The following is a 17,097-nucleotide window of genomic DNA, read 5'->3' as shown; positions in this document are numbered from 1 at the left end:
TTATGACTGCAAGTGACCCAGAACACAGTAATAATCTTAAAGGAATATGAATTTACCAAGAATGCAGAACTTTAATGCAGCTCAGGTCACATGCGTGTATAATAAAGCATCCAGCAATGAGAACATCTGTGATTAAATGAACACCTTTTTACACTCCATCAACGTGTTTATTAAAGTTCATCAGCACTGTCTTTTGTGTCATCCATGCTATGGGGATTGCACCAAATAGTTTCACCACCTGCACACTTAGTGTTCATGGTGTTGTGACAATAAAGTGATTTGATTTAATGGTAATTTTTTGGATGTTGAAATAGTTTCTTCTATCCCAGCTAAATCTATGGTGAGCCCATGCATAAGTAAATCATGTAGTTTGAGCGCTGAAAAGTGTAAACACTGTTGGTCTGATGTGCTATAATGTGTTGGAGATAACACATTATAAGTAGCCTAACATGCATTATGTAATCAGATTACTTTTTTTGATGTAATGAGTAAAGTAACACATTACTTTATAAATGTACACATTATTATTTGAGTTATTTTTTAACTCTTAAAGTATACCTCGGGTCTTTACTGACCCGGGACGTCATTCACTACTCTCATCCTCATTCATTTTTTAAAGTTAGACATCAACCTTCAAAGTATTCCGTTATCAATTAATTAAAAACAATATAAAAATAATATATATATATATATATATATATATATATATATATATATATATATATATATATAAATAACCTGTTTTCCCATTCATTTTTTTGTAAAATTTTTGTTTGTATAAGGTCGCTAATGACCTGAGGTGTGTAACAGTGTGTATATTTTTCTGCACAATAATTGACTCTTTGATGACTGAATAAGTGTAATTCACCTTTATTCCACAAAGTGGCGATGTCTAATACACAATGATGAAGTGAAGTTTCACTGTTACCACAGGCAGAAAACAAAAGAATAGGAAGCATCATCAGCAAAACTTGAAATGACTCAGTGATCAAGTACTGAACGCAATCAAATATTAGTGTCACTGTCACTTGATGGTGGACGTGATGACTATTGATTTTGAAAATGTTTAAAATTATAGTTTTGAGAATATGTTTGAAATTGCGAATATGAGCCAGATGCTGAATGCACTGGGAAATGAGCTCTGACGAGGACAGTGATGATGATATTAAACATCTGCTCAAACTAAACCCTTACAAGCTCCAAAAGGTAACACAATATACTGTATTTTATTCTTCTGTAATTGTTACTCTAATATCAGGAAAGTTTTATATTATCCCGACAGGTAGAAATCCATCCGTGCTCGATACGGGTCGCTAAAGACCTGAATATGTAATAATGATTGGCAAAATGTTCATGCATTTAAGGGTTAAAGTAATGCACATTTCTTTTCAGTTTAATTAATATGCTTTAAAAAAAAAATCAACCACTGAATTAAAATTAAAATTCTCTTTTCTTCATAACGTAGTCACTGACAAAACAGACAAAAAGTGCAGAAGTAACAAAACACATTACTTTCAGCTTTCGATAAAAAGAGTTGTATATAACCTGTAGACAGAGAGAAAGAAAGAAAGATAAAAAAAATGAAAATGTAGTTCATGCAGTGGAAATATCAGGGAAAAAGGAACCAGGGATGTTAAATTAATCCTTCCATCTGTAGAAATAAGGAAACGGGGAAACAAAGTAGTGAAAAAGGGCTGGATTTTCATCTGCTGAGAGAGATATGAGGGAGTGGAGACCATTACCATTATTCAGCCTCATGATCTGTGATAAATCAAATTGTTAATGAAAACCATATACCCTATTAATCATCACTGTAATCAATCCAGTGCATGTGATTAGTCCTTTCCCTCCGTCTGCCCTGCACAAAGGAGCAGAGTTCATCTCTCTCTCCCTCTCTCTTTCTCTCTCTCTCTCAGAATTGTAAGCAGGCAGGCTGAATGCATGTGTGTGAAAGAGAGGGAGAGATGTTAGAAAAGATAAAAAGAGGACAGAGTAGATCATGCTACATTTTATGTCATAACAGTCTCAGGGTCATTCTAAAGTGATTCTGTATTTTGTACAGTAAATGGCTCACAAGGAGGTGAAATACAATAAACCACCCTATAATTCTGTGTGGTAATTACCCTGTCATTGAGTGAGATCACAGAAACACACAGACAAGTGTGTGTGTGTGTGTGTGTGTGTGTGTGTGTGTGTGTGTGTGTGTGTGTGTGTGTGTGTGTGTGTGTGTGTCTGGGTGGCAATAATGTGTGGAGATTTCATTTTTGAAGAGTGATTATTTGACTGTTCATTTCGCTGAGATTTATAGTGTGTTGACTATCTACAGCTTGCATGCATCCCCTCTCTGGTCTTTAATAATAGGAAATTAAGACATTAATCACCCTTCGGTTCTCATTCACTGGAGGACATTAAACTATGCTGTATCAAACCACCACCAACAGACCATTATATATATATATATATATATATATATATATATATATATATATATATATATATATATATATATATATATACACACATACATGCATGGTTTAAGTTACATATACACTCACTATTCAGTAGGGCTAAAATTATTAATCGACATCATCGATAGCATTGACCATAATAAACTGTTAACAAATGTATATGACAGTCGTTAGATCTCATTACCTATTTTAAGGACCTGCAATAACGTGGTTTGACCAGTGGGGCGCTGTAGCACTACTGTAATGCAACCCTATTGAAATCGAATTGTGAAATTTGTGTCGATGCCCAACCTTAATAAAAACACCTTTCATTTTAGCAGTTGGATTATTGCTTACTTCTGAGGAGGACAGAAATCCTGAAGGAGATTAGTCAATTCAGTTGGCTTGAAATTCATTAAAAATACATTTTCAAAAGCTGAAGTGATTTCCATCTATTATTTTTTTGTTAAAATAGGTATACCTCCATATATTAACTAATTGCAAAAGTTGGATATTCGATCAAAGCCTATGGATTAATCTGTGAAATAATTGACGATTAGTCGATTAATCGTTCTAATAATCATTAGATTAATTGATTATCAAATTAATTAGGTTGCAGCCCTACTATTCTGTCCAACTTACTCATTTAAATAATAACAATAAAAAGGTTAATAATATAATTATATATATTTGTCTACACAATTATTTATTTATTTTTGTTCTATAATACAAGTAAACCTTAAAATCAAAAATCAATGTAATGAGAAACATTTTATATTTAAAATAAGTATATTTATTTATGTACCTTGCTGTAGGTGCATGCAATAAATCAACAGATATTTCAGTTAGTTACCCGTGGGGATCTACAAATCCTGGTTTGAATGCAAAAAATAATGAAATAGGTCAAAAAACAACAACACTGCTATTTTTAAAATGACTTATATCACTACTACTTCCTTTAAACTGGAATATGTTCTCTTATTTGTCCTCCTTCTTCATCTCAGAAGATCAGATATTCGGATACTATTACAGTTTAAGTCTCACAGTTTTGCAGTACGAGTTACAAGATCTTGTCAGTTATGTATGTATCATTAAAAGCATTACAGATGGTTGGCTGTGATTATTATTACATCAGCCTGGATGTAATAATGTAATATTGTGCTGTTCTGACAAACAGAATGAAGTGCACAAAAATGGATTTTTGAAAAGTAAAAAGTATGGTAAGAAAAAAAAAAAGTGATTTAGAAAAGTCAGAAAATCTCATAGCCGTGTATTCAACTTACGCTAGATCATTAAAAACATAAAATGTTAAAATACAATGCTCTCAACCATAAGTGAGTTATTCATTAGACTGCATACATACTGTCACATCTCATGAGCTTCTGATTTGTCAATTCAAAGGTAACATTGCTCGGTCATTTATGAAGATGAGGAGGCTGACTGGGTCATGGATGCTCTTGAGTACCATGCTAATCATCAACATGACACAAGTCCTGCTCAACAAAGCTGGTTTTAGCGTTTGAATAATTCCTTGTCAACAGTGTTTTAATAACTCCTTGTTAGTGTTCTTTTCTCTCTGAAGAAAGTAGGCCATTCAAGTATTTGCGAGTGTTTGAACACAGTAAAATAACAATGTATGAGGCACAAGGGACCGTGTGAAATGTGAAAATGTCAAGTTCTTTCAATATGTCCTTTGTAAACTTTCACTTAGGTGAGGAATCACATATGCGCAACACTAAAAAATATGACATCGTTTGCCTCAAGTGGGAAAATCCTTGGCCGACGGCTTCGACCATAAATGTCTTAAACAGTGAGGCAACATTCATATCTTTTGAAAATGGCACTCTTAAAAAGGTTAATTGGGACATTTTGTCTCATTAAATGCTATGCCTTTGGGCAACGATTAATTTTATCCACTGACATGTGCATGGGCATAGCCACATGATCACAAATGCCATGTTCTGGCAGAGTGTATAAGCCTTCTAATTATAGAAGCTATTGCAGTCTAAATCGTACATGTGCCACCATCTAGTGGCAGCTGGCCAGCGGTGGAATGGAAACGTCTTTGGGGATCCAATAATTCTTCAGTGAATAAGTCTCTTCAAAAATCATGAATTTTCAGTGCTTTAAAATATGATCTATTTGATGATGACAGTACTGCACTATTCAATCAAAAAAACACATATTCTATAGCTCAAACAAATCATTGTATGGGCCACAAATATTAAATTATTTTAAAGATTTATTGTAATTTCCTCATTCATATTGTACCTTTACATTTCCTCATTTGTATAGTTATGCTCCTATTTATTTGTATTTTCATCTGAACATTAACATATGTGAGATGTATCCAATCTGAACAGTTTTGAAATGGAATTATTATTATTGGAAAATACCAATAATATGTTTATTGGCCTGTGAATTGTTTTTCTATTGGATATACATATATAGTCATAATTGAAATTATTCAACCCCCATTGCAAATCAGATTTATTGGCAACATTTACAGACTTTCAGCTGTTTGCAATGAACAAATCAAACAAAAGTAATTAAAATAGCTCAACACAACACAGGTTTCAAGTGGTTTCCCCAAATTCAACTGAAAATGCAACTTTTAATGACTTCTGCAGTCTCAAAATGATTCAACCCCTTCATGGCAAACATCTTTAGTACTTAGTAGAACACCCTTTTGCTGTTATAACCTGCTGCAAATGAGATGTATAACCAGACACCAGCTTCTGCCAGCATTTCTGAGGAATCTGAGCCCATTCCTCATGAGCAGTGGCCTCCAGTTCAGTAATAGTCTTGGTTTTGTCTGCTGCAACCGCCTTCTTCAAATCCCACCAGAGATTTTCTATGGGGTTCAAGTCAGGTGACTGTGATGGCCACTGTAGAAACTTCCAGGACTTCTTCTGCACCCAAGCCTTGGAGGAATTTGAGGTAAGCTTGGGATCATTGTCCTGTTGGAAGGGCCAAGCTTCAGTTTCCTCACTGATGGCATGACGTTTTCTCCTTGGAGTTTCTGATACTTCGATGAATCCATCTTGCCTTTCAGACACTGCATGTTTCCAGAGAATCACCGAGCCCCACCATGCTTAACTGTTGGCAGATTGTTCTTTTCAGCATTTGCTTCATTCTTCTTCCTCCAGACATACCGCTGATCCATAGGGCCGAAAAGTTCCAGTTTTGTTTTATCATTCCACAGAACAGAATCCCAAAACCTCTGTGGTTTATTTGTACCTTTGCTATCTTTTTGTATCCTGTTCCTTGTTTGTGAAGGGCAATGATAACTTCTCTTAACTTTTTGGACCATTCTTTTGACTTATTTGTAACATGCAGTCAAACGTGACACTCATCAAACCTAGCCAGTTCAGGCTTTTCATGTATTCTAGCTCAAGCACACCTGGTGCAACTAATGAATCCCTTTGTTAGTTGCATCAGGTGTGCTTGAGACAACACCAGTTTTGGCATGATGTGTGTTGTTGTGAGGGATTCTATTCAGGTTAAATAATTTTGAGACTACAGAAGTCATTAAAAGTTGCATTTTCAGTTGAATAATTTACTTAATTTACTTAATTTTAATAATTACTACTGCATACACATATATATATAATATATCTGTCTCTGTCTGTGTATGTGTGTGTGTGTGTGTGTGTGTGTGTGTGTGTGTGTGTGTGTGTGTGTGTGTGTGTGTACCTCGGCTTTGGGGTCACGGTTCGATTCGAGTTTGGTACAACAGGAAAAAGCAACAAATCCCCAATGCTTGGTTAAATTTAATTTCTTTTGAACAGACAGTAGTGCAAATTACAGTTTGTTCCACCTATAGCAGCATTTAGTCCCCACTGACGTAGTTGGAACAGTACTGTCTCCTTTAGTATATTAAGCACTAAGCAGTAAACATAATTCACTCTTGCATGGGTCATAATCAAGCGTAGTGTCAGTTCTGGCAGGTCACGTTAGTCAAGCTCGCATCAGCTGACTCTCAGCTGATCCACGTCTACCTATAGGAATACGACGCCTATCACTGTATACATATATAAGCTCCTTCAGTATTATCAGCAGCTATCGTGTTTCTCTGGAGTGAATTACCCTCCTCCATCCCCAGCATTCTGATTCCCATTTGAATCAGACTAAATTCTCGAAATATGTTGTACATTGTAAATATTGAATTAATGATATCTGCAATACACTCATGTTGGTTCTGTTCTGCTTACCCTAAGGGTGGTTATTGCTGCTCTCCCTGCTCTTATCCATGCTAGGCTGCATGGATGCGCAGGGAGTTCTTTCCCAGAACAGAACCATACCGCCAATCCAAACTGTATGCTAATTGTCAATCCTATTTGACGATAGTGGTCCTGACAGAATTTGTTGCAGGTTTGATAAAACAAACAAAAGGTATTTGGTCACAATCATCTACAAAACTGAAAAGCATCTCTTGTGTTATAAAAGTACAACATAAATAGAATAATGAAAAATAAAACTTCTGCAGAGTTTTCTTAGCATACTGTATATATATATATATATATATATATATATATATATATATATACTCAGAGAGTATCCGATTTCAGATGCAGCCTAAGTTTGCATGTATTCAGTGTCACATGATATAAGAGCTGAACGTTTCTCCCAAAGATACAAAAAAATTGTGTCATAAAATCAATAACGGAATAGTTCTGTGTAAAACTACCATGACCATGTTCATGCCATACCATTGTTATGATTTGTTCCCAAATACACCACCAGCACTTTGCGAGTCTCTGCATGATGATGTCACCAGACTAAGGGTAGTGGGATTCAGACAGATGCTTGACCTTCATGTCTGACCCCTGTAGTGGCGGGGTCGGGAGGGGGGGTATGCTTGGCTGGACACGACAGTGGCATGAACGCTAATTGGGTCAGTTGGCAGCACATGTTGACCATCCACATTCAGACAAGCGTGAATGATGGCGAAGTACATTCATAAAAATGAATCTCTTAATTCAGATAATTGGTTAGCTCTCGTAGTTCACTACCCTTTTAAATTTGAATTTGTGTGTGTGTGTGTGTGTGTGTGTGTGAATTGATCAAATATCTGCATCCTCCAAAGCAGATCATTATATTTTGTAATTATTTGGTGGGTAAACAAGTGAACACAATAAAAGCACTCTGCATACATTCAGAAGAGGATCAGAATTTTAACTGAAATGAAAGTAACCGAAAGGTTGCTTTTAGATCAGGGATATTTTCCATAGGTGTCAAGTTGGAGCAAGATAACATGATTTAGGTGCTGCAATTTTAGATAGTTACAATTTCTATTTGTCAATAACGCATACAGTATAACTAACTTGATGGTGTAATAATATAGAGTTCAAAGGTTTAGATTTTTTAAATGTTTTTTTTTATTTTTTATAAGAAATCTGCATTTATTTGATCAAAATGTTCTATATATTTTAATATATTTTTAAATGTCATTTATTCCTGTGATTTATTCAGCATCATTACTACAGTCTTCAGTGTCACATGATCCTTCAGAAATCATTCTAATATGGGGATTTGATGCTCGAGAAAGCATTTCTGATTATATTCAATGTTGAAAACTATTATAATATTTTGGTGGAAACTGTGATACTTTTTCCAGGTTTCTTTGATGAATAGAAAGTTCAAAAGAACAGCATTTGTTTGATATATAAATCTTTATATCTTTACTGTCACTTTTGATCAGTTTAATGAAGCCTTGCTGAATGAAGGAAATATCTGAATATTGCTGAATATTTCTATAAAACGAACAAACAAACAAACAAATAAATAAATATAAATGATCTGAGCCCATGGACTGTAAATTTTAATTTGATATCATCAATATTGTGCATTGATACTTTAAAGCTTGTTAGCAAAGGTGTACAAAGTGTAAATAATTACGATTCTGTTGGTCAGTAAAACAATTACACACTGTAAAAAATTTCTAACCCTCCCAAATCAAAAATTTCAAGTGACCGATAACATCTAATTTTTTCACTTGGCCCAAGTGAAATTCTGTAAATTATAAAATTAAATTCACAGATTTTCACTTGGGCCAATTGAAATTTACAGAATTTCACTTGGGCCAATTGAAAAATTTAGATGTTATCGGTCACTTGAAATTTTTGATTTGGGAGGGTTAGAAATGCAGGTAATACTTTTGTAATATGTTTCTTTAAATGTTTTCATATTTCAAAAAAAGTGTGGTAATAGGGTGTGAAAAATGTGTTAATATGTGATAACATGTTTCTTTTCATGTTAAAATTGACTTTCAAAAATATCCCCTAAAAAAAAAAAAAAAAAAAAAAAAAATATATATATATATATATATATATATATATATATATATATATATATATATATATATATATATATATATATATATATTATATAAATATAATATTTTTATATTTTTATGATATTTTTTTTAGGGGATATTTTTGAAAGTCAATTTTAACATGAAAAGAAACATGTTATCACATATTAACACATTTTTTAACACATACATACATATTAACACACACACACACACACACACACACACACACACACACACACATATATATATATATATCCCGATTTTACTATTGCTGCTGCGATCTATGTGGTTTACATGAAATGTTCTAGATTTCTATATATCAGCCACAAGATGGCGCCTAATATTGTGGCTAATTAAAAAATGTCCAGCAGATAGCGTTAGAGATAATATAATGATCATATTGATATGTATGTATGATGTTAATGTTTTTAACGGTGGATGAATATATTACACAGCCAATGACCGATTTTTTTTTTTTTCTGGTCAAATAAAAGTAATGTTTCACATGTTCAAGAAGCTCATATTGTCAATCATCTGCAGTCAGAACTGCGTTGGTGTAACTGTCCAAGGTGCTGAAACATATGGGTGCCCACTGCCCAGACTCACACAAGTAACTGTGACTGCGATTGTGCGTGTGTCTGTTTGTGATGTAAAGAGATCTTTGATCTGAGAGCTTCGTTTAGCAGATTATGATATTTAAGGTTTACTTAAAACAAATCGAGTTACATTTTTATTAGGCAGGAGTAATTTTTGAGCATAAGACTTCAGGCTGCATATTTTTACGTGTAGTGGTGTTCTGAAATGATGGCAAAGTCATCATGTTTTGTTTTTGTTTTAATGTAAATTCATGTTAAGTTACACTTAATGTTGACACATTTTTCAGGTTAAATAAACATTACTTACACTTTCCACCAATGCAATAGTTTGTATTTTTACATTACCAATCTAATGAATGCCCTTTTAAAATGATTATATGTTTTGCTTATTATTCATAAAAAGTACATTTAATTTAATTTAACTGATGTGCAGCAGTTTTTTTTTTTTTTTTATTTTTTTTAATAGTGAACCTATTTTTAGATCATCAGTCATCAATCTTGGTAAACACTGTATCTGGTCACAATGACAGAGATGTACTGTACCTTTAATTTCGCCAAGCTGATTATTCAATAAAAAACTCAAGAGAGGCAAGATAAATCAATAGAGGGAAGAGAGACTGCTTCACGCTGTAACTACCCACTGGTGTCGCTGCTGTCACTTCTGGAAACAAAACAAAAAAAAGACTTACACGTTATAATGTCAAATTTCGTAGTATGTGCGTTGTTTTATTTTTGAACTGTAGATTATTTTCTCATCAATTTTTTTTTTTTTTTTTTTTTTTTTTTTTTTTTTTGACGAGGCACTGCCTCCCTTGCCTCATCAGAGGAAACGCCCCTAAGTTGTGTGTAGCCTACATTTTCTAAGTTAGTTTTCATGTGACGTTATTGGAACACCTAACCTGGAGGTAAAAAAAGGCTTCCCTCCATTACACACCATTTATTTTTACTAGGTTTGTATTTTGAACTAATGTAGCAAGGCAGTGATATTAACAAATACAGTACACACCTTACAGGCAAGTAGATGAACCCAGATGGAATGTGCAGTTTCTCATTAAGCGAGTTTCCATGGTGATTTAGGTTTTTGCGCTAATCAATTTACTGGTATTTGCCCCATTATTTACCGCCCCAAAAAGCATGTCTTAAACTAGACGCTAATTTGCACTGCTCTCGGCAGGTGTTACATCTGCCTACGAGTGCCCTTGCACACCAGCAGAGGGCACTCTTACCACTGACACTACACACATCATGGTCTCAATTTCCCACAATGCTTTGTCATCTGTGTAATAATGTGCAGCTGTTTCCCATAACTTTGTTATCCCTGTGTCTCTCTTTTTAACCCTCTTCTGTTGTTTGTCTCATCATGAAGTCTTGTCTCGTGGTCCACAGCATTACTGAGTGTTTTCCCTGTTTCTATGCTTCTGGTCTTTGACATCTGCCCGTATCCTGTTTTTTTGTTCCTGTCTTGCCCTCTAGATTTGTTTGTTTGTGTGGACTGATTTACTGTTCTCTGACCTTCTGCCTGCTAAGGGGACTACGACTTTGGATTGTGTTATAAACTGCACTTGGATCTTCTCTCGTTGTCGCTCAGTGCTTGCCACCATTTCCACGAAACCGAATCATAACAGTAGACTAGATTGCATTGGTTATTATGAAAATGATTCAGCTGTGTCTGTGTTCTTCAATTTGTACGCTGTCAGTAGATCACCTACAGAACTTTCCAGTCCGGTGCTTTTTAGAATTACACTGCTACTTATTTTATGACAAACATTGTGAAAGTTTTAATGACCACAGAGAGTCAGGACCTGAGTTTAATTATGGAAGAAGTACATTTTTATAGTGTAGTGCCCACATCAGTCACTATAGGCATTAGGGCACAGAATGCACAATGCATGTCCCTTGCTGGCCTCACTAACAGTGGAAAACCAAATGAAACAAGGGACGAGAGCGGCTGGTTGTATCTGGGCTCTTAAAGTCACAGTGAAATCAAAATTGACAATTAAAGTCAAAATTAGTATTTATTATAAATGATTTACCTGTGCACATTTCATGCCGACTTTAACCCTCTAATGCACACATTATGATAGACCTATATAAAAAAAAAAAAAAAAATTGACTATTTTTCTTTTCTTAGAATGGCTTAACTTGAAGTGCTGTAAAAAAAAAAAAAAAAAAAAAAGTAAAAACAAAATGGAAAAAATATTGTTTTACGGTACTTTATGATATGTTGCCATACGGCAACAACATACAATAGTGAAAATTTACAGAAACAGCCAGTGTTCTGAGACGTGCGCTTAGGACTGCGCATGTGCATTAGCTTGGTCCAGCCTAAAAAAATGCTGTTTTTTAACTTGAACTTGTGTCACCTAAAAATCATCAGCTCTTAACGTCAAAGCATTGACCACTAGTCTGTGAGGGCCTGTTAATCTGTAACAGTTTGATTAATATTAGAACCTCATTGTGTAAGAAACATGGGGGGAACAGAATGTGACGGCAAACAAACCAGCTGTTGGAATCCACTCCAATTATGAGAGGTATTGATATAGTGGATTAAAAATGCTGATTCTATTTTGTGTGTGGATGGATCTTAACTGGCATCAGTTTAAAGAAACATTTTTTGGGAGTTTATGCCTTTTATTATAATATATAAAATTTCATGGACCGGGACTTGATCTCGGGTAGTCCAAAGACGCAATTTGTCAGTGCACTGCCCACTAGGCTATGGGGGTGAACAAATCAGCATCAGTTTGATAAATATTAGAACCACATTGTGTAAGGAACATGGGGGAACAGAATCTGACGGCAAACAAACCAGCTGTTGGAATCCGTTCCCCCACTCCCATTATGAGAGGTGTTGATGTAGTGGGTTAAAAAATGCTGATTCTATTTTGCGTGTGGATGAGCTTACCTGGCACCAGTTTAAAGAAATATATTTATTATTTTTTGCCTTTTATTATGATAGGAATATATGGGATCAAAAAAAGGCCACGAGCCGGGACTTGAACTGGTGTCACCTAAAAAATCATCAGATCTTAATGTCAGAGTATTGACCACTAGTCTGTGAGGGCCTGTTAATCAGTAACAGTTTGATTAATATTAGAACCTCATTGTGTAAGAAACATGGGGGAACAGAATCTGACGGCAAACAAACCAGCTGTCGGAATCCGTTCCCCCACTCCCATTATGAGAGGTATTAATATAGTGGATTAAAAATGCTGATTCTATTTTGCGTGTGGACTGGATGGAGCTTAACTGGTATCAGTTTAAAGAAACCTTTATTGGGAGTTTATGCATTTTATTATAATAGGAAAAATATAGGATCAAGAAAATTCCACGGGCCAGGACTTGATCTCGTGTCGCCCAAAGACCAAAAACACAATTTGTCAGTGCACTGCCCTCTAGGCTATGGGGGTGAACAAATCATCATTAGTTTGATAAATATTAGAACCTCATTGTGTAAGGAACATGGGGGAACAGAATCCGACGGCAAACAAACCAGCTGTCAGAATCCCTTCCCCCACTCCCATTATGAGAGGTGTTGATGTAGTGGCTTAAAAAATGCTGATTCTATTTTGCATGTGGATGGAGCTTACCTGGCACCAGTTTAAAGAGATATATTTTGGAGGTTTTGCGCTGTGGCATATTAAATATATTATAAATAGTTTTTCCGCGTGAGAAATACAATGTGTGGCGGGAGTGCATGACAAAAGATCGAAAAGAGTGACTGTCACGCTCAATGTGTGACACTTGAGAGCCCTGTGACATGATTCAAGTTTTTAGAAACAAGATTTATAAGACAGTTGTTGTCAGATTTCATTGGTGATTTCAAATGTGAAATTGAATCGTAAGCTTGGTGAACAGTTTTGGAGAATTTGATGTTTCCCCATCCAAAGAGATAGGAGCTGCACTTGCATGCCGAAATGCGTTTCAAAGATGGCCGCTGACTGAAATGATTGCTCGATGGTGTTTTAAGCCCCCAATGGCTCCTTAGAGGCAGCTAACCCTACCCTCAGCCTTAAACCTACCCATCCCCTCGCTGCCTGGAAGGCGCCGTTGGGGGCTTAAAACACCAAACACTGAAATGATTTGTCTTAAAGGGACTTTGGTCACGTTCAACTTACGTCGATACTGACATATTGGGGTCTCGCCTGGGAACCCAATCACCTTCAAGTGGTAACTAAACAAGTAACTGGATATTGGCCAGTGAGATTTGCATTCCGAGCCACTCCTACCCGGATATGTGGGTATGTAAGACCGGCTCTCACTCACTATTCATACTCTGTTTCAGAGCCAAGCGGTTGTGACAGCGATCGCTCATTCTAGACTTCCTTCAACTGAAGTGGATCCCTGCGCAGAGAAACAGCATTTTTATTACTCTTATCCTAAGGAGATCTCTCCTGCCAGTGTGAGGGCTCATCCAGCGGTGATTCGCTTCCTGAGAGAGCAGTGCACGGAGAAGTGCAGCGTTTCACCCGTCAGAGCTTCGGCGTGTATAGTGTTGTTTTTGGCGGCCTGTTTTAATTTTAGTTTTAGTCTAGTCTTTGTATCAAGCTGTCAATTTAGTTTTTATTAGTTTTAGTCACGTTCATACTCTTTTTAGTCTAGTCAAGTTTCAGTCGACTAAAAGTCTGAGCATTTTAGTCTTATTTTTGTCAGAATTATCCATGACTATTTTCGTCTAGTTTTAGTCGATGAAAACTGATGACATTTAGTCTAGTTTTAGTCAATGAAAATTGTATTTTAGTCTCTTTTTAGTAATGCAATTCTATTTAACCCAGTCAATATAGTGTGCCACTATGGAAAAATAGCAAAAATAGCGAACAGAAAAGTAACACTCCTCTCATTCGTGGAGGTGGAAAAACAAGTTCTTTGTGACATCCAAGATTTATTGTATTATAATTTAAATGCAAAAGAAAAGGCATGAGAGTTGGCTGTTTTTGACAATTTTAAGTTTTAATTTAAAATGTTTGTGATTTTAATATAACTACATGGCTAAATAGTTAACCACTTGCTTAGAAATCTAGATAGAAGTAGTGCATTGAATAATACGTTGTTTAAATTGTGCTTACAAGTGAATTACGTCTATTAAAGAGTGTACATGTGTATAAAGAGAATCGCAATGCTGACAAAACTTTTTTTTAAATAAAAGTAGCTGACAACTTTTGGATTTGAAATAAAAATAGTGAGTATGTGTTTGTGGTACAGCCGTGGATCAGTTACGCACTGCAAATGCAGCATATGTGAAAGCACTATAGCGCGTGCTGCTCCTGCACCGCATACGCACTGCACACGGAGTATGTGTGAAACGGGTGTCAGAATTAACTTTGTTTGTTGTCGTTTACGCTAAATCACAGCAGCTGCATCTTCTAAATAATGCCGCGAGTGGGGCTTGAGGAAGTGACGTCGCCTGCGTCTGCGCAGTGCGACCTGATGTCTTTCTGTTCTTGTGTTTCTGGATGTGATCGTTTCCTGGATTCATCTGATGGCCACAATCGCTATCTCACAAATCTGGGATGAGAGCATGTTGAGAAAGCGTTCTTGGATGGTTCATGCTCTCACTGTGAGAGCAGGACCATGTTGGCATTGCGGTCGCATCTCTCCTTTTTTTGCGAAGGTATGAGTCCTCTCTCCTGTCCTCTCTTCTCATAGCAGAGCTGTGGGTCTGGATGACACTTTGGGAGACCTGAGGGTTATAGTATGAGCTTTTCCGCCGGGACAGTCCCAATGGACTTCTCACTCATCTAGCATGCAATGTGCCGTCGAGATGCCGAGTGATCTCCTCTCGTGGGGCACCCTGTGTGTCATTCAGCACTCCGGATAAGGACCAGATGTGAATAGCTGCATCGGAGTGAGGGCTATTGTCCTCTGGAGAGGATAATGAAGCTGAGCTTCCCCCCTTGAGGGTGATGGCTCACGCTGAATTGGATTCAGAGTTGACGGCCATGCTTGCCCGGGCCGTCACGGGCATTGGACTCGAGTGGAACCCTCCACCTTCCCCCAAGCTCTCGCGTTTGGATTATTGGTTCCTGGTTTCCAGCCGCGTTCCACCCCAGTGCCTTTCTTCCTGGAAGTGCATGAGGAGCTTCAGAAGTCATGGAAGGCACCTTTTACTACCCGAAGCAGCTCTGTAGCCTCCTCCACTCTCACTACCCTCAACAGAGGGGCTGCCAAGGGTTACGTGGAGATTCCACAGGTGGAGCATGCAGTTGCGAGGCATTTATGCCCGCAAAGTGCTGCCACCTGGTGGAATTGCACACATCTCTAGCCATAGCTGCTAAGGCTTACAGTGCCACTGGACAGGCTGCCTCTGTCCTGCACACCATGGCCATCCAGCAGGTCCATCAAGCAAAAGCTCTCAAAGTCTGTTCATTGCAGAAGGCGTCCCCCTGCTATGTCTAGATCAGCTCCAGCTGACTAGACTCGTCATCCCGGCTGCCCCGTTGAGCCCCCCACAGGAAGGCAACACAGTCCATCCAGGCTGCAGTGAAACCCTCGGATGCGTCCATCTATGCAGCTCTGAAATGGGTGGCCCAGAGGTGGAGGGCATTGCTCTGAACCAGGAGATGGTGAACACACCACTCCTTCCCCTGGAGGAGGGCCGGGTGGAGAATCTTCAATTTCATTTTATCTGTTCCTGTTCTTTATTTTCTGGTCCCAGGGCAAGCGGTACCCACTTTTTCAATAACAGAGCAGTTTCCTCAGCCTCTGGGCCATACTAGGCATGTTCTGGCAGTGAGTGACGCCATGCTTCCTCACTCCCAGCCATCCCTTCTTTCGCCACAGGCAAGGAGTTTGCTTTTCGATGACAAGCTGCTTCCTCGTGCCTCCCTAGCCAGTCCTTCACAGGACCCACAGAGCCATGTAAGTGTACCCCACGGGTACATCTATTGTCCCTCTGGTTCCACCCACATGGAGCATGGGGGCCCATTTTGGACAATAATGTTGAAATATCTTGACAACTGGATCATTTCAGCTCACACTCGGAATTAGTTATGCTAATACAGGAACCTGGTGCTCAGGCAGCTCAGCCATCTGGGTCTTCGTGTTGAATTTTCTCTGTATGGAGCCCAGTCAGCCCTTGTACCCCTAGGTAATCCCATATGAATACTTTTCCCTGTTGGTAAACCTGTGTCTTTCCCTGGGCAGTTTTTGCTCTTCCCTGTCTCAGCATCGGTAGTAGTTCCATTCCTGGATATGCAGGACCTACTGCAGAGATCTTCCATATGTTCTTGGTTACTGATGTACATGTAACCCTCGTTCTCTGAAGGAGGGAATGGAGACATTACGTCTCTCCTGCCACAACCCTGAACCACTGCTGAACTGTCTCGGCTCCTCAGCAAAACATGAATGGGTGAGTGCGAGTCGGCCATATACAGGTGCTGGTCATAATATTAGAATATCATCAAAAAGTTGATTTATTTCAAGAATTCAACTTAACAGGTGAAACTAATATATTCTATAGACTCATTACATGCAAAGTGAGATATTTCAAGCCTTTATTTGTTATAATTTTGATGATTATGGCTTACAGCTTATGAAACCCACAAAATCAAAATCCCAGAAAATTAGAATATTACATGAAATCACACAGTAATTACACAGTGATACCATGGTCATTAAACCAGGTTTTGGTTATTTTGACAGTGTGGGCAGGTGCAAATCCTGCTGGAAAATGAAGGAAGCATGAAGTGCTCTGAAAATGTCCTGGTAGACGGCTGCGTTGACTCTGGATTTAATA

Source organism: Squalius cephalus (genome assembly GCF_949319135.1).
Source record: "Squalius cephalus genome assembly, chromosome: 12".
Classification (NCBI taxonomy): Eukaryota; Metazoa; Chordata; class Actinopteri; order Cypriniformes; family Leuciscidae; genus Squalius; species Squalius cephalus.
The sequence above is the reverse complement of the archived record's forward strand: the minus strand, read 5'-3'. Positions refer to the sequence as shown.